The 19405-nt window shown below is 46.8% G+C and overlaps 1 protein-coding gene across 1 annotated transcript in view; it reads right to left on the reverse strand.

The window, feature by feature from the left end:
* FBXW4 (F-box and WD repeat domain containing 4) overlaps positions 1-19405 on the reverse strand; it is a 93752-nt gene that overhangs the window by 42571 nt on the left and 31776 nt on the right.

Raw genomic sequence — 19405 nt, forward strand, 5'->3', positions numbered from 1 at the left:
GTGTGCCTTCCACGAGAAACGGTTTGGGACAGATGCTCAGGAGGCAGCGGCTTCTACACCCCAGCAAGAGGTCAGTTACTGGTCAAATCAATACATAAAGGTGGCACATTTTGGGTGGGAAGGAGGAGCGCAGAAGAGGTCAAAATCCAGAAATTTTTTCCCCCGAATCTAAAGTCTGCCACCTTGGAGTAGCACAGACACCCTGACAGGGTCACCCCATCACGATGATGATGCCTTGTGAAGCAAATAAGCAATTTGCCCAAGACAAAAATTAAATCTGGGAATGTTATAGGCAGGGCTGGCAGCACCACTTAATGTCGTCTGACTCTTCCCATTGTAAGACCCTGTTTTCAGGTTGCTTGAAGTCTGGCAAACTTTAACCGTTTGGGCTGAAGTTGTCCATGTTGGGTATCTGCCTCAGAGTCAGTATTTCTGGAAAATTTAAGCCAGAACAGGCCAGCCGGTTCCACAAATGAGAAAAGGGAAAAACACGTTGTTTTGACCATATTACAAATTCTTGCAACCTTTTCTTTGAAAAGCCCCAAAACCCCCATACTTTGGAGTTGGGACTAGAACTTTGTCAGGCGGTGGCCTGTGTGTCAGGGATGTGCCTTTTGCCATCTCAAAGAAAATTCACCCAATTTTGACCAATATTTTGGGAAGAAAAAAAAAAAAAGATCACTCTGGGGTTGAGCAGGACTTCCCCTGCAACTGGAGCTCTGCTGTGGGCCATGCCAAATCCAGGCACCTAACAGAGAGCATTCCCCTCTAGGGCTGGCCCACACAGAGGATGACAACCTACTGCTGCTCTCAGTTACTCTGTTAGCTCAAGTGGCAGAAGTTGTAGGGTGGATCGAAAGGTTCCAGCCTTGCTAATGAACCGTGTAGGTGTTAATATGATGCTACGTGATGGAATTTGTTTTTCCAGTTTGCTTTAAAGTACCTAGGAAATAAACACACAAAAAACTATTCTAAAAGAATATTAGGGTTTCAAAGTCCAGCATTCAAACGTTAGGATATGCCGAATTAAGGTTGCCTGTGTAACTTTAATTGGGTCTCCTTGTGTGTATACATTATCACAGTCTTTCATTTCATGATCACATACTTTTTCCACAGGACCCCTGTCTCATTCAGTGCACAGGCTGGACCTGCTCTGGGGATGAATCCTGGCTGGGCAGTAGGTTGTTGTTTGTAGGAGTCCCCGTTCATTTGTTGCAGAGGCTGGAAGGTTTGCAGCGAATGAGGCAGGGAATTACAGGAAGAAAAAGGAAATTCTCATGGTTCAGGCAGTCGAGTGCTGCCCTGGAAAAATGGATTCTGTCCTTACCTCTGCCACAGAGTTCCTGTGTGATGCCAGGCAAGTCACTTAAACCAGACTTCTCACAGATGATCACCAGTTGTGTGTACCCTATTTTCTGGGTCCCTGATTTGAGACCCTGCAGATCAGACCCCAGAAGTGCTGAGCACTCACAGCTGGAACTGAAGTCAACACGAGCTGTGCTTTGAACATATGTAGTGCTATGTAATCTCAAGTAGAGCACCCAAAATAAGTGGACACTTTTGACCTTAATCTTTCTATGCCTCAATTTCCCATAATCAAAATGGGATTTGCTACCCACCCCCCTCACCTCACAGGGGCGTTCATTACTATATGTGAAACATGGAGATCCTTTAGTGAAAAGCCCATGAGGAAATTAATTCTGTCTTCAGAGCAAGGTTTGACTAGTGTGTAGTAAGGCATAAGGCAAGGGACCAAACACTGAATAAAAACAAAATATTGAATAGGTGCTCATTAAGTGAACACCATCCATCCTGTGCACTGAATGAGGGAAGAGTCCTGTGGAAAAAACTAGTATGTGATCATGCAATTGTGGACTATCATAATGCATATGCACAAGGGGTCAAATTAAGGTTAAACACGCAGCCTCAATTCTGACATTTCCCAACCTGAGAGCTTGACTTTGTAACCTTAACAATGTTCTTTTAATGTAGACTGATCCAAGGATGGTCCCATGAAACCAAGGCTAGACTGCTTCCCTGTGGATCCTGCAGTCTCAGGACAATGTTGGAAGAACACAAATACAATCTCCAATCTTTGTGTGCCACTGGTATGTATACCTTGCTGTGACCAATTCACTTCAAAACACAACTGGCCAATAGCAGAGCATTCTGAATCAGTCTGCTGCTGGTCACTTGGCAAGAGGCCATCAGTGCTGTCAAATGAGGGAATGCCCTGGAGAATACACAGACACACACCCACTGCAGGCAGCCAAATATCTCCCTGAATTAGTAACTGGTAAAAGGGTTCCTGACGTCAGACTCCACATGCTTCTATCACCTTTCCCAGTAAATTATATCAAAGGGATATCATCCATCTTAAGTCCTGCTGTTCTGCTCAGGTTCTCTACTTATTGAGAGGTAACGATATAGAAAGGTTAGAAATGGACCAGAGTCAGGACTCCTGGGTTGTATGACCAGATACTTGGGCCAACTAGCTTAAACATTCTGGGCCTCAGTTTCACCATCTGAAAAATACTAATACTACCTAGTGCTTATATGGAAGTTTTCATGTTTCTACTGCTTCAAATACACCAAACAATGGAGATACTCCAGATTTGCAATGTTGCCATAGCACAATTTGACCCAATATCCAAAAAATCCACTCAAACTCCATGAAGTATATATTATTCCCCTTTTACAGATGGGGAAAATGAGTCAGACAAAGTGACCTGCCCAACATCACAGAGGAAATCAGTGTCAGAGCTGGGACCATAACCTAGGAGTTCTTGGCTCCATGTCCTGAGTTCAAATTACAAGATGTCACCCACATTAGCTAGCATTTTCAAAGCGCTTTGAGACCTTCAACGAAGGGAACAGAGGTCTTATTGCCTTCCTAATTTTGGATTTGGATATCCTAGTTTTTCATTGTTCTAACCCAATGCATCCCTGGAGCAGGAACCCCAGTGGAGAGGCTAGAGATGCAGACCGTTAAGGGAGTGTTTGGGGTGTACACTCCTGCTGATCAATACAGAAAACAAACATGAAAGGAAACAAAAACCAAAGGAAACAGATTTTGTTGGTCTATCCTGCCATGTGCCCAGCCCTCAAACATGCTAGGATGGGAGAGACAGGCTGCAATACAAAGCGCAGGTGTGAGCTACCAAACAGCTGCACTTCACTTTGAAATCGGGAGGGAGAGTCCCAGCAAAGCAGCAGTAGGGGCCACAGCTCTGCTAGGTTTCATGAACTGCTAATTGCTTCCTCTGATCATCCCATTTCTTTCTTTTGCCTCTGATTTTTGGGCAGGAGAGAGGGAGGGGGAGGACACAAAGACAGTCACTGGATTTTTCTTTGGTTTCATTTTTTGATGGAAACAAGCTGTCGGCTCTCGTTTTTAAGCCCCCATCTCACCCCCGCACTAATAAATCTCCAGGACCATCCGTCACCTTGGCACAGACTTCTCTCCTGAGAGGAAATGGGCTCTCTCTCTTCATTAGCAGCTGTGTCTACCAACCATAGCACGGACTCATTTCAAACCCCCTCTGATGGACGGGGAGGCTTAGAAGAGCACATAGCGCCATCTCAAGAGAGGGCGGTAGGAGGAGAGAGAGCAAGGATCTACTAATTAGACAGGGCAACAAACAGCAAAAGTTAGAAAGAATTAATACCTGGCCCCAAAATATTAATCAAAATCATCTGAAAAAGGGTCAACATGCTTAAAAGGTAGGTGTACACACCCCCTGTGTGACTGTGCACAGAGCTCATCAGGGTAGCATCTTTAAGACCCAGCATCTCTTTGCAATATGAATATTGTAATGGTCTGTCTTCTCTAGCTTACCTGCCACTGCCAGGCATACTAGACAGAGCTTGTTTTGTACTGTATAGTTGCAGGACAGTCGGGTACCTTGCTTCCCAACCCCTGGGTCACGCAAAGCTTTGAGGGAGACACCAACGCAACAAGGGTGCCGATGAAGCAGCATGTGCCGCCTTGTTTGGGCATTCCAGGTATCAAGAGACCTCTGCTACCATTGAACGACGGAGGTCAATTAGCTTGGCCCCGTGCTATGGCAGGGGTCGGGGGTTTGGCGATGCCACATTTTAACGCCAACCTGCACTAGGCATTTAATAGCATGTGGGAAGACGACTTTATAGGAAGCTCTAACTCTTTAGAGAAACAGGTCCTTTTTGATACACCTTGCTCCGCCCCCCCCTCCGGGTCTCCCTCCTGTCCCAGCCCCTCAGCCATTCCCCTCTCCTTCGGTCTCTCCACTTCCTGCCCCCATCTACACCAGGATTTCAAAGCACAGTTTGCTAATTAGACACCAGATTCAGTTCTAAACCAGATCAGGTCTCTGATGTGTCCAGGACCAAAGGACATTCACAACTTTTTCTCCACACTTGGTCCAAGTTCTAAACTAGCTGCTGGGCGCAAGGGAGAAAGCTGTGTCTGAACCATGCTTTGAAGTGATTGTCTAGCTGTGCTTCCTCCTGCGCAGAGGAGCCTGCGGGGGCAACAGTGCTTTCTGCACTGCACAATGGTGGAAATCACTGGCTAAGCACCAGGAGCCAGAGTTTGCTGAAGGGCTAAACCAGCTTTTGACAGCTGCAGCCTCTTCTGCAGGCGCACAGAGAATATTTTCTTCATTTCAGTTTATTCAACTAGTTCAGTTCAGGGACTAATTCAAAGTTGATAAACCAATTGGGAGTTGAAAAAGGAAGGAAACTTGTTTTCTTCTTCCAAACGATAAATAAATACTCAGTGCGAGAGGATGAGATCTACTACTTCTAAAATCTTGAAGAACAGAGTGACCAAAAAACAATCAATTCAATTCACTAACTACAGATAATACTTCCTTTGTTTAATAAATCAGTCAGTTTTAAATGCAAACCATGATTTGGCAAACTTACATTTTTCCTCTCTCATGTATCCAGCATATTTAAGGTTGTTTTATTTGAAACAACAATTTGAAAATTCATTTTCAATTGAATTCCAATTTCCATTCAAAAGCAGTTTGACACAAGTCATGAGTAAAAAATTAGAAATCGAGAAAAGTGCATCCTTCACTAATTCCTAACATAAAAAAATGTTTAAACATTAACAATCTGAATAAGTGTATATTAAGCTATATAACGGCCTAAACTAATGTGTACAGATATAGTGTATCCTTCTGGTTAGCAAAAAGTAGTACCAAATTATACCAACTAATGGGAATAAACTTTTCTTTAGGAAAATAACTAAAAGGTACGAATGAAAAACAAGACTCAAAGCGATGATTTAAATCCAAATTCCCAGCTTGCTGATTTAAATCATGATGAAAACCAGTGATTTAAGTCACTCTGATATAAGTCAATCCACCCTGCAGATAAACACGTTTCAAAATGCTTATTGTGGTTTACATCCACACCCCTGCTACCGAACCCCCATCTGTACTCTGTTGTGACATATAGCGGGAGAAGGAGGAAGATTAGCCTGGAATACAGGTTCTACTGAACATGGTTTAACTTCCACCTGTCTAGGGTAGCTTCCAATCCTACCATCGCTTTGCAAGCATTTAACTGTAGTTATGCAAGCAGCACACTGAAGTCAACAGAAGTACTTCAATGAAATAAAGTTACATGTTTGTATAACCAGTGCCATACAATGGACAGGTCTTTATATAAAACTTCCTCAAGCTCTAACGGTCCAACCCTACAAACCTTTGTTTATGTGAGTAGAGCCTGCGTTGCTTTAGTTCCCAGTTTGAGAGAGATGTAAGAATAAAATGACCAAAATTATGTCAGACTAAAATCTGTTACTTTTGTAACCTTGCACCAGCCTGAAACGCCAGCCCTGTGTGCTCAAAGACTGGGCTTTTTAGTCAAGATCAAGTGTAGTATCGAGTAATCGAGACTGCCGGTCAGGGAAATAGCCTACTTCCTTCCCTGATGAACCAAGAGACGCACCCCACCCATACACTTATTCGCTACACCAATACTGACTTGGACTCTAAATACACACTGAGTGGTGTACCCCTCATCACTTATTCACTGACGCTTTAAAAAACTCCCACACCCCAATCTGGGTCTATACTGGTTATGGGCTATGTATGTATCTTGTAAACCTTGTAACCAATACTTGTAATCCTTCATAACTCAAGCCTGACCCCAGATGTACAGTACCTTCCCTCTTAACTTGTGTAAATTTGATTTTAAACATTAGCTTTAATAAAAATTTTAAATCTGTTCTTATCAGTTTAAACATCCTATGCCTTCTCCTCGAGGCCATACTTGACGAGCAAACACAGTGTTTCCATCACTAGCTTCCTCCAGTCCCATGATCCTCCAATGCACAGGCATTTAACCTCCTGAACCTGGGACTCAGAGTTTATAGTTTACAGCGCTGGCTAGGTGGTGTGTGCTACCTACACATGCATGTCTTCTCTTTGATATTAGTCTGTGTTCCTTTTTAAAAAGACAGTTTAAATGGTGCTTATCCAAAACAAACACCAGGTTTGGAAAAGGGCCAGTGACAATAACTGTGCGAATCACTAAATAGTCCAATTCTTAGTGACAAGATTTCCTACTGCCCCCATGCACAGAACACACTCCCTCTTTTGGGAGGCCAAGCCACTGCCCTCTCCTCATTTACATCCCTTCTTCTATGATGCCCACGGTCAATAATAGTCACATATGGCTTTAACTCCCCCCTCCCCCACCCTTTTCTTTTTTTTACTTGTACATGGCGTATCTGAACCAGTAAACTGTGCCACCTATGTGATCTCCAGGCTGTAACCCTGCACCTGCCCTTCCTGGTCACGTCGCATCCAACTGAATTTGTCTCTAGTCAAATTTGCAGTGGTTTAACAAAAGGGATGATTTAAACCATTACCTGAACAAGTGAAAAGCAGCAGGGGAACGGAGTTTGATTTAAGCCAGGCTTTTGTCAATTTACGATGAACTCTGTTTTTAAAAAAAAAAAAATCACACCTTTAGTCAAACCAGTGCACTTTGAATACAGACAAGGCCTTCGACTGTAAACTCTTTGGGGCAGAGACTAACTATTTGATATGAAAAGTTTTTTGTTTTTTTTGTTTTTTAACACCGGCCTAAGTCTCTAACAGGTTATTTTTCAAGTTTTGCCCATAACAGGCAGGGACTTTAAGATCGGTCTCCACTTGTCTTCTGCGCACTGCTCCCCATGCACGAAGAACTGGGATCTAACACTTACCACCTCCATTCCTGATGTACTTTTAAAGCCCTAACTCAGACAAACTCACTCCTGCCACCACTCCCTGAGTCTCTCCCAAATATAGTTTTACTTTTAGAAGAACAAACAAGGGGAATGAAATTCCCCTAAGAGGCCCAGGGCCCTCTCCTTCCTTGTAATGAAACCCTGTAATGGAATGCCCTGCACTCCAATTAGGAAGAAATGCTAATTTTCTCCAGTTGAGCACCCCCTATAGATGTATCTAATTTGTTTCAATGCTTTCATCTCTCCCCTCCACTGCGTTTTCATTTAAAGGTTATGATCTGTTTGTGCCCTTCATGCCGCGCCCTGACAAGACACCCCTATGAGAGGGCTACATGCCCCCTGCAACCTTTCTAACCCCCATCCTGAACAAAAACCAAAGCTCTTTTTTTTCACTGCCTCTTTAAGAAGTGCCGAGAGGGGAGGGGGAGGTGGATGCGGGAAGAGGGAAGTCTGAATAAAATCGTTTAAAAGTAAAACCTCCTGCCAGTTTGGATGCTGGTAATTTTTCTGGCAAGGTTAAGATCTCTGCACTGTGAAATCTATCACAAGGGACGATGTTGAACTGGCTGGGAGAGTCAGCATTGAAGGGCCCTATTCCCATAGGTCTTTCCTACCTTAGATTGCTCCATGTATTACAGTGAGGCTGGCAACGTGACAAGCCCCTCTGCAAAGGGTTTCGCTGTATGGAATGGCTCAGGTGCTGGCTCTCTGAGTCGGGGTCAATTCAGGCCTCCAGCACCAGCCCCTGCTCTAAAAAGGGAAGGCACTGGGGTGCAGAGCCAACGCGGGGAGGCATCTGATTCAGAGCTTGCTTGCTGCTCCCATTTCGTCTGCCAGAGACAATTTAGGGACCTTCCGGGTCCTCTGCAAGACTCCTCCTTTCCCAGGCTTTCTGGAGGGAAGTCGGGGTGGATTTGACTGGGGCAGGGGAGTTTGTTTGGGAGCCTGGGGTGGTTCTTTTTGAGATCTGTGAATTGTGGTTGCACTGGAGTGTATCCTCACCCTCGGAGAGCTCTGAATGAGGCTACCATGATACTCCTATAACTGGTATAAGCTGAGGCAATCTTATCTCTGACCAGGGCAACAGACTCCCTAGTCTCAAATACATTGGTTAGTCTCTAAGGCGCCACAAGTCCTCCTTTTCTTTTTGCGGATACAGACTAACACGGCTGCTACTCCAGAAGACTCCCTAGAACGAGACTCAGGGTATGCCTACACTACCCGCCGGATCGGTGGGCAGCAATCGACCCCCGAGCGCTCTCCCGTCGACTCCTGTACTCCAGCGCTGCGAGAGGCGCAGGCAGAGTCGACGGGGAAGCGGCAGCAGTCGACTCACCGCAATGAAGACACCACGGTGAGTACGTCTAAGTACATCGACTTCAGCTACGTTATTCACGTACCTGAAGTTGCGTAACTTAGATCGATCACCCCCACCCAGTGTAAACCAGGGCTCAGTGTTCGAGACACACAGAGGCTCCGACTTTGGCCAAGAGAGCGACCACTGGTTCTTTAAGTGTTCAGTCCCTACCAGCACTTGCCCTTTTACTAGTGTTCTTCCCCGAATTCCCTCCAACTGATTGGGGCTTATGAGGGCACCAAAGCCATACAGTGAGGTCGTTCCTTTGCAGAACAGTTCGACTAGCCCAGGGATTCGAACTCGCACTCTGCAACCTATGGAAGCCATGTGAGGACGTTCATCCTGCTGCCCGAGAAAGGGAGTTCCACCCGACCCAGCTGCTCCATCGGTAGGTTCAACTGTGCAGCTAAACCCAAACACCCACTAACAAACTCCTGTTACACTACGACAGAGGCAACGTGGTCTAATGAATCCAGGACTGGAAGGCAGCAGCTCCTCGGTTCTAATGCCAGCGCTGTGACTTACCTGCTTTGGCCAAGTGGTTTAGTAAGCTCTGTACAGCAAGGAGAACGACAGCCAACAAGCGCTGTAAGAACGTTCACTGTTATGAATGGGCACTTTGCTAATGCTGCCCATGATGGACAGAGCCATCTCAGCCATTTCCTGCCGCAGAAAGTGAATTTCATGTATCAGCTATATGCTACATTACAAACTATTTCCTCTTTATACCCCCTGCGCCTACGAAGACTTTTCCTAAGAGCCCCCGCTGGTGACATGAATCCCCACAACTCAGCTCTGCAGTCGCTCGCTGGAAAACAGGGAGTGGGCAAGAGACGCAAAGCTTTGCTCTTTGGAGACGCAGCCCATTCCCCCTCTTCCCCCCCTTCCTATCTGGTCCATGCGAACAAGCCCCGAGTGGGAAACAGCCTTCTGAAGGGGCCTGCCGTCTGGGCCAGCCGCCTTTCATCGAGAAGATGCCTCTTCCCGTTGGAAAATACAAGCATTGTGTGAAAATATTTTAATATATTCATGCACATTCCGATAGCTAGCCGGAGCGAGTGGGTCCCGGCATAGCTCCCCTCCCTGCCTTCCACATGATTTTCACAGGCGCCGATGCACTGGGAAGGCCACCTGTTTTCTCGCATGCCCGCTAGTATGTAAATGGTGGGAATATGCAGGCCAAGCGCTGCCGTTTTATTGTGCTGCCGAAAGATTTTACTAATTACTCGCCGAAACTCCAAAGCAGCGCGCCTGCTTTTTACAAAGCGAGAGAGCGGGGAAGGGGGGAGGGGAAAGGGGAAAAACCTAAAGGGAAAGAGGGGGAGAGAGAGAAAGAGAGGGAAAGAAAGAGATGCATTTCAAAGTTTCTCCAGCAATTGGAGTGGGGGGGAAGAAAAGCTGGGCCCAATGTGAAATCACAGAGGTCAAAGGTGGGTCTCCCTCCCTTGTGAGAAAGTGGTGAATCAGGCCGGTTTATCAAACGATCATCTTCTTTTGAAACTGGGGGGCAGGGGCTGGGACAATTCTGCAGATGTGCTTGATGAGTTCGGGACAAAAATGGGCCTCTCCCCCCCCTCGCCCTCCTTTAAGGTCTCCCATCGGGGGTTGCTTCTCCCTCCACTGCCTCCAGGACCCTCCCCTCCCTTCTTCAGTGGTCAGCTGAGACCCCCACCCACTGATTGCCTTTGTATTCTTGGCCTTTGGACACACTGACAGGGTCCTTTATGAGACCCCAATCAAGACCCCCATGTCACAGGTACCTAGTAGAGATACCAGACCCTTTCAAATGAGGAACAACAAGGAAAATATGCTGGCCCATTGTCCCCGCGCGGCACTAAGGGAGATGAAAGGGGCTGGCTGCTCCCTCTCCACAGACCGCCTGCCAATCAACCCCAGTTATTAAGGTCACGATGTGGAAATTCTTTTGACCTACACCTAATCAAAGATGCACCAAGCCTTTTGAAACAATGTGGGGGGAGGTGGAAGCATTGGGGGACAGGGAACAGGGGCAGGCATTTTCCTCCCTCTGCTCCTGTAAATACAGCGGATCTTTCAAAAATATATATACATTGTGACAGGGTCAGGCCAGATGGCTACAGGAGAGTAATAGAAGGCAGATATATAAGCCCCAGGCTAAGTAGGTCCCTTTTCCCTGGGTAAGGTAACAGGGAAGGTTCCAGAACAATCAGGAACCTTCTGGAGACAATTAAGATAGGCTGATTAGAACACCTGCAGCCAATCGAGAAGCTGCTAGAATCAATTAAGGCAGGCTAATCAGGGCACCTGGGTTTTAAAAAGTAGCTCACTTCAGTTTGTGGTGTGCGTGTGAGGAGCCGGGAGCAAGAGGCAACAGGCGCTGAGAGTGAGAACGCGGACTGTTGGAGGACTGAGGTGTACAAGCGTTATCAGACACCAGGAGGAAGGTCCTATGGTGAGGATAAAGAAGGTGTTGGGAGGAGGCCGTGGGGAAGTAGCCCAGGGAGTTGTAGCTGTCACACAGCTGTTCCAGGAGGCACTCTAGACAGCTGCATTCCACAGGGCCCTGGGCTGGAACCCGGAGTAGCGGGTGGACCCGGGTTCCCCCCAAATCCTCCCAATTCCTGGTCAGACACAGGAGGAGTCGACCTGGACTGTGAATTCAGAAAAACAGCCAAGCTGAGGGCTGCCGTGAAGCTCCAAGGCGAGCAAATCCGCCAATAAGCGCAAGAACCACCAAGGTAGAGCAGAAACTTTGTCACTATCTATATATCTATCCACATATTCTAGCAGGAGTTCCACCCCCACTGCACTTGCGCTGGTGTGGGTCAGGAGTGGCTCTGCTGAAGTCAAAGGACTTATGCTGGCATAAACAAGAACAGAATCAGGGCCCACAAGGGTTAAACCAGAGTGCCAACAGACCAGTGTAAGGATGGACGCAGGCGTCTAGATTCCAAGCACTGAAGGCCCAAATCCTGCAAGGCGCTGGGCATCCCCCGTGCCCAAGGACCTGATTGCCTTTCACTGACCTAGCACTTTGCAGGGGCACTCAGCACCATGCGAAATGGAGCCCTGAATAAGTATAACAACAATTCTCTCTAAGCCTACGAGGCTGGAGGCCTCAAGGAAGGCGAGGACAGGGTTATGGTGGTACATGCAGCAATGGGATGAAGTTCTGCTTAAGATAAATATCCGGAAACCTTTCTGAATGACGAGAGCTATCAATTCGGTAGAACTGTCGCCCAAGGGATGCGGCGGAAGCCCCGTCACTGGAGTCATCTATTAGACTGACTGAAGCATCTGAGTATGCAGCAGGAAACAATCACAAACTGGCAGAAAGTGAATTCCGGGCTTGGATGCACAGACTAACAGGTCTGTTCCAGCCCTCAGCTCGATGGTGCTTAGACTCGATGACAATAAAATCATCTACACTTAAGAGCTGTGTTACAAAGACAGTACTGGGCAATATACCACATGCTCTGAACACTAGGCTGTGCCATTGCTAGTCATACAAGTAACCAGGTATTACAGGTAACTTCAATCCAATCCACTCCGCGTGCTTGAAATGTACACAGGAATTGCCAGCCCAGATCAGAGCAGGGGTAAGACAAAGGTTAAAAAACAAACCCAGAATGGACAATTACAGCGTTTCCTGGCTTCAGGGGAAAGCTTCTTTGAGTAGGTGATTTTGTATCTTGACAACGTGCCTCAAACGGGTTTTGTGCTGCAAATCACGGTGTTGAATGAAATCCATCGTGCTAGCAAGCGAGACTCTCCACCCTTGAAGATCTTGCTTTCACATTGCATTTTTTTCCTTTGTGCCACCCAACCCTTCCCTCCCTCTGCCCCCCCATGCATGGAACGCTATCCCAAGCCACCACTCTTCCCACATTCAGGTCCCACCTCAAGACCCTCTTCTGTCACAACAGCTACAAGAAATCAGTCAAATATCTATTTTCAAAAATTCATAGCAATACAGCCATGAGCCTCCCACCACCCTGAATCTTTTTGCTATTACACTGGATCACTTTCCCCCACCCCGTGTCTGCTTTTAGACTGAACTAGTCTTCAGTGGGCAGTCCAGAGGATGACAGTCTACTACTGCTACCAGCTAATGGGGCGGGGAGGGAGGGGGGAAGAAGAGAACGGGTTGTTATATAAGATCTTAGGGCACCGACGGTACCTTCTTATGCATTTGTACACCACCTTGCACGTCTTTGGTTCTACCCTATTACAAGTAATTACTATCAAATTCTAAGCCGTATAGTTCTGAAGCTGAGATCTATGGAGAGCTGGCGCTGTCCCCGTTCCCAGCTGCTTCAACAAGTCTCCTCGGAGCGGGAAACGAGCAGAAGTCGGCCTAGCTGCCTCTCATTAAGTGGCCACCAGCACACAAAGAGGAGGAGAGAGGAAACAGGAATCACAAACAGGGACTGGAACCAGCAGCTGCTACCCACCCACCAGGAGCTACCAGCGAGAGAGGGGAACCATGCTGCATGTGCTGGGGTGACAAGGAGAAGAGGACCAGACTGCAGGGAAGCACGTGCAGGGCAGGGAGAGAGACCAGAACTGCTGGGAAAGGAAGGGGGAAGGAAGAGCAAAAGCAGACAGGGTGATTGGTGTTTTCCAGAAAGGATGCAACACTTCCCTGGTATCACTCAGCAATTGCTGAAGCTGCTGCAGGGAAGCTGCACGCTCACACACAGGGCAGCGAATGAGCAGGGTGGCATCCATGAGACATGGCCCACACTGTGACAGAGGTGGGAGGAGCCCTTGCAGTAGAGATCAATTCAGCGCCTGAGCCAGGTCTTCACAGAGCTGTACCCGAACGGCCAAAAACTCCAGCTCTGCACGCTCCCTGCCCCAGATGAATCACAGACAAGGGGAGTATTAGTGATGGTCCTCCAACTCCATCTCCCAAGCACATGCACAGAGCAAGCTGGCAACTTTCACCTCCTTTTACTGTAAGCCACAGTGCTGTATGCAAGAGCATCTGATCAGGTGACCTGGAACTGCAGGCTGAGAACCCACAGTACATGGGTTTCCCTAGCCATCCTGCCAGGTCAACACAGCCCACTTACAGATGGCATGTGGTGTGGCAGAGACAACCCTGGGGAGGGAAAGGTCTGATGGTCACCCAGACCCTCCTAAAGATCAGCATTTTAGCCGCACAGAGAGGACCTGTTACTGCGTTGGAAAGTCATTGACTGGGCAGGCCTTACTGCTTTTGTGCTTTTAAACCAGCCGAATTGCCTGCAGAGCCCTGCGCCTGCTTCAGTGACAATCAACTCATGTGCCACCGCCACGTTGTACAGCCTCGCAGCACACACCCGCTCTCCGTAACAGCACAGAACACAAAGGAAAGCTTCTTCCCTTTTAAAGGTCCCTTTGGTGGAGTCCCAGATATTTCTTCCCTTAACAGCCTGCCCCTACCACAATACCCTGCATGGCTACCACTGCCAGCAGAACACAGACCAGCCGCCAGCTCCCCTAGATTTTGATTTTTTACAAAGGAGACCAAGTTGCTAATTACGGGCATTGCGGCTTGACTTCCCACCTTGCGGCGAGAGCTCACATCCTCCACACAGCTCCCCAGGCCTTGCTGGGGAGGAAAACGCTGGGAGTTGAACCTGGGTATAGGCATTTGCACCTGGGGCTCTCACACAGCGGCAGAGACCTAAACCAACTCTTTGAAAAAGAGGGGAGGGGAACAGACAACACACTCTTTAATTGTAGGAGTGAAACCCGCATCCTGCTGCACATCTACCTTTGCAGGTCTGTCTCCGATTCTCTTTGAACCTCTGGCGCAGCTTGTCAGGTCGCTGCCCTCCCCAGAGGAAGATCAGAAAATACAGCAATGATTACGATTGTACACTCAGCTTGCAAGCAAGAGAGATAGCAGCCTTGCATGTGTCAGGCCATGAAAGAGCTGTGACTCTGAAGCCGCCCGAAAAACAAACCCTTAATTTAAATGTTAATGAAAGTGCTGTAGAGACATCAGAGGCTCGCGTTTCTCTGCAAGAAGCAGAATCGCCCGTACTAGAATTTATGGCCCCCCTCACCTCCTTTTCTGCTCCATCAGCCAGAGAAGTTAGGGGGGGAAAAAAAACAACTAATTTTAACATTAACTCCACACTTCCACCCTGGGATGCAACTGCTAAATTATCTGTCGGCAGGACCCTGATCAAAGGTGGAAAAACAAAGGCGCGCTGTACACCCAAGCAAAAGTAAATAGCAGCCAAGGTCCAGGAAAATTACCTTCTCTCCCCCTGGAAGTGTGAGCAGAGAAGACAAAGATCACAAACTGGAAACAGAAACTGGAAGACGTAGGACTGCCAGAGCCCTGGACTGTAATCAGCGCGGCACGAAAATATGAGACAGTCGCATTTTCTCCTTTCTTGTACTACTTTGTACATTATACAGCAAAGAGACTTCCCTCCAAGCTCTCAGAAACAGACTTCCCCCCCTTAAGCACCAAGGAAGAAACAAAAATACCCTCAATATAACACGCAACTGCACTGAATTAGAAATGGACGCATTGAATAAATTCAGCTACCTGCTTGATACAATGAAACCTATCCAAAACAGACACGTGACGTACTAATTTTTGCAACACTTGTAGTAGTAAATATTATAGTAGCACCCAACGGCTGCAACTGGTAAAACCTCGGCAGCTACAGGAAAGATGGCAGGATGGAGGCTATGAATTAAAAAGGGAAGGAAGGTAGCAAAATGCACAAACTGGCATCTGTAGGTGTGTGTGTGTGTGTAGGGGAAGGGGGAGAGGGAACTCATATGTATGTGTGTTCACTCAAGTGGAGAAAACAAAATAGGGAATCAATATCACACACTAATTAAGAAAATGGAAGAAGACTCGATCTCACCAAACCCTGAACTATTCCTTCCAACAAAAGGTGAGCAGGGTCAGAGCACGCAGACCTGGGCTGGAGAGCACCATTTTAGCCCCTGGAGGGAGAAGCAGAGAAAGAAAACTAGCTGAGAGACCTCCTGCATTTTATTCCTAGGGAAAGAAGAGCGTTGGGCAAGGTTCTTCTTCATCACAAGGCTTTCAAAGGCGCATCGGGGCGCTCCACAGTCACTGCCTCACGGGCTCCAGCGCAAATCAGCACCATTCATTCGATGTTTTATGACCTGCCGACTCTGCAAACCCACCCAGGGGTCATAGAATCATAGAATATCAGGGTTGGAAGGGACCTCAGGAGGTCATCTAGTCCAACCCCCTGCTCAAAGCAGGACCAATCCCCAATTAAATCATCCCAGCCAGGGCTTTGTCAAGCCTGACCTTAAAAACTTCTAAGGAAGGAGATTCTACCACCTCTCTAGGTAACGCATTCCAGTGTTTCACCACCCTCCTAGTGAAAAAGATTTTCCTAATATCCAACCTAAACCTCCCCCACTGCAACTTGAGACCATTACTCCTTGTCCTGTCCTCTTCTACCACTGAGAATAGTCTAGAACCATCCTCTCTGGAACCACCTCTCGGGTAGTTGAAAGCAGCTATCAAATCCCCCCTCATTCTTCTCTCCTGCAGACTAAACAATCCCAGTTCCCTCAGCCTCTCCTCATAAGTCATGTGTTCCAGACCCCTAATCATTTTTGTTGCCCTTCACTGGACTCTCTCCAATTTATCCACATCCTTCTTGTAGTGTGGGGCCCAAAACTGGACACAGTACTCCAGATGAGGCCTCACCAATGTCGAATAGAGGGGGATGATCACGTCCCTCGACCTGCTCGCTATGCCCCTACTTATACATCCCAAAATGCCATTGGCCTTCTTGGCAACAAGGGCACACTGCTGACTCATATCCAGCTTCTCGTCCACTGTCACCCCTAGGTCCTTTTCCGCAGAACTGCTGCCTAGCCATTCGGTCCCTAGTCTGTAGCTGTGCATTGGGTTCTTCCGTCCTAAGTGCAGGACCCTGCACTTATCCTTATTGAACCTCATCAGATTTCTTTTGGCCCAATCCTCCAATTTGTCTAGGTCCCTCTGTATCCTATCCCTGCCCTCCAGCGTATCTACCACTCCTCCCAGTTTAGGGTCGGACAGTCAGACGGGGTTCTTCCTGCAGGCTAAATTCTCCTCACAGTTCCATCTATGCAACTCCACGGCATCCTGCCAGGTGACGCATGGGCAGCCAAGAGCACCTCTTCCTACAGTCCCTGACTCTGCTCACTATTCTAACGGTGGTGCACGAGCCAGCATGAAATCCAGGCCCCTCTCCCACCACCGGTTTGGCTCTGCTGAGTGAGCAGTAGGAAACAGTGACCAAAAAATATTACCAAAGTCAGCAGATCTGATTCTGATACACGGAGAGAGAAATCTGCTGAGGAAGGTGGTGCCATTTTTCCAGAGTCACTAGTCACAGGAGACAGGTTTCAGAGTAACAGCCGTGTTAGTCTGTATTCGCAAAAAGAAAAGGAGTACTTGTGGCACCTTAGAGACTAACCAATTTATTTGAGCATAAGCTTTCGTGAGCGACAGCTCACTTCATCGGATGCATACTGTGGAAACTGCAGAAGACATTATATACACAGAGACCATGAAACAATACCTCCTCCCACCCCACCCTCCTGCTGGTAATAGCTTATCTAAAGTGATCACTCTCCTTACAATGTGTATGATAATCAAGGGTGAGAAAACCTGGATTTGTCCTGGAAATGACCCACCTTGATTATCATACACATTGTAAGGAGAGTGATCACTTTAGATAAAAGAAAAGGAGTACTTGTGGCACCTTAGAGACTAACCAATTTACTTGAGCATAAGCTTTCGTGAGCTACAGCTTATGCTCAAATAAATTGGTTAGTCTCTAAGGTGCCACAAGTACTCCTTTTCTTTTTGCGAATACAGACTAACACGGCTGTTACTCTGAAACCTGTCACTTTAGATAAGCTATTAACAGCAGGAGAGTGGGGTGGGAGGAGGTATCGTTTCATGGTCTCTGTGTATATAATGTCTTCTGCAGTTTCCACAGTATGCATCCGATGAAGTCAGCTGTAGCTCACGAAAGCTTATGCTCAAATAAATTGGTTAGTCTCTAAGGTGCCACAAGTCCTCCTTTTCTAGTCACAGGAGAATGCACCTTAAGAGCAGTTCCTCAGCTGTTGGGAATCGTCAGAATAGCTCCATTGATTTACACCAGGTTAATTGAGAAGCTTTGGGATACCAAAAGAATAGATCACTTCAGACAAGCTTCCAGCTGAGGCGGAGTCAAGTGGGATTAATAGATCCAAGCAAAAATTAAATGATGAATAAATTAAGGAATTATTAGCCAGGTGCCCAAACGCAAACAGGGAACAGCACCTTATAAATATGCCAATACAAGGAGTAAACTTTAGAAGAACTTGGCTTAGTTGAATGGCCTTTGGGAAGTCAGGAGAGAGCATCACTGCACACGTTTGGCTCTGGGGCGCACGTGCGTATCCATCCATCCAACCCTGACACAAACTTAACAGTGTATCAGACAGAGATGGCAGAGCTGTCAAATCATTCAAGTCACAAAGGGCCTACTGCTGCATCTACCCTTACCTGAGGTCAGAGCTCACCTCAGTAAAAAACACGCACACATGCCGGCTACAAATTTCCAATACATGTACATTACACAATTCCTCCACTTATCAGCTCAGCCCAAACTTCTGCCCTTTTCCCTCTGGTTTCCTGTCCTGCTTTAAACCATCAACCCTTGCAGGAGAAACACCGGATCCAGAACATAGGTCTTGGCAGGTAAATTAAAAGAAGAACAAACATCCAGCTGTTTTGTCTTTAAATTTAGACAGTCATTCATGTCTTGCTAGGCTTTGCCATAGTTCCAGAGCTCTCTGATCTCACTGATTAATTAGAGTCATATGCCATACAAATCATATGAACAGTTTTTAATGTTATGCAAAGCTTTTCAGTTTCCCTTTATATTCAGGGAAGCTTTTCCTGTCATTCCATACATATATATTTTGTGGAGAGAAAGAGATGGCATTTTAAAAGGAGAAAAAAAACTTGTCAGCCAGATTTTTCCTTACAAGATTAATAAGCTACACATTATGACCCTGACTGTGATATCCAAACGTTGGCAAATTCCTACCTCCAGTGGGTTGTTCAGCCTGATTGCAGTCTACGGGATCAGGCTATTTTACTCCACAGAAATTCTGCCAGGCACCCATTACAAATCATACATAATTATTCCAAGTAATGTGAAGTTTAAATAAAAAAATTTGCAAGAAAATGTTTCACACTCCAGAACCAATGCTGAAGCCTTAGATATATTCCTGACTTCTCTTTGGGATGTATATTTACCCCAGCGCAGCATGAGGATAGGTACTATCAGGCAGCCAGAATTTTAAACAAGGGTGGATCAGTTCCACCCAAAGTTTTGCACCTGCCTTAGCCTGCAAGCACAGAACTGCACCTGACGCGTTGGAGGCATTTTTGAAAATTCGGCTGTACCTGTGTAATCATTCGTGTGTTTGTTAAGTGCCAGCATGCTTGGAGGTGACAACAGAGGACAATTCTCCCTGGCCCAAACTGTTTAAAATCTAGAAGGCAAACACTGAAGGAAAGGAAGGAGTTGGTTTGGATAAAAGGGGATTTGAAACCTGGTACTTCTTAGGAAGTAAGTGCCAAAGGATTTCTGAATCACTGAGAATAAAGTTGAATTCTTTTCAGAGTCCACTCCCTCCTTTCCCAGTTTACAAGCCTCTCCATCATATAAAAAGGACTGAGCTGCCGTGAGGGTCTCCTCAAAAAGGTGCACGGAGACAGCATGACACTAGTGCAAACCCTGTGTGTCCGAAGCCATAAACACCAGGCACTGACACTGCAGTTTCTC

The sequence above is a fragment of the Caretta caretta genome, chromosome 7, assembly GCF_965140235.1.
Source record: "Caretta caretta isolate rCarCar2 chromosome 7, rCarCar1.hap1, whole genome shotgun sequence".
Taxonomy (NCBI): domain Eukaryota; kingdom Metazoa; phylum Chordata; order Testudines; family Cheloniidae; genus Caretta; species Caretta caretta.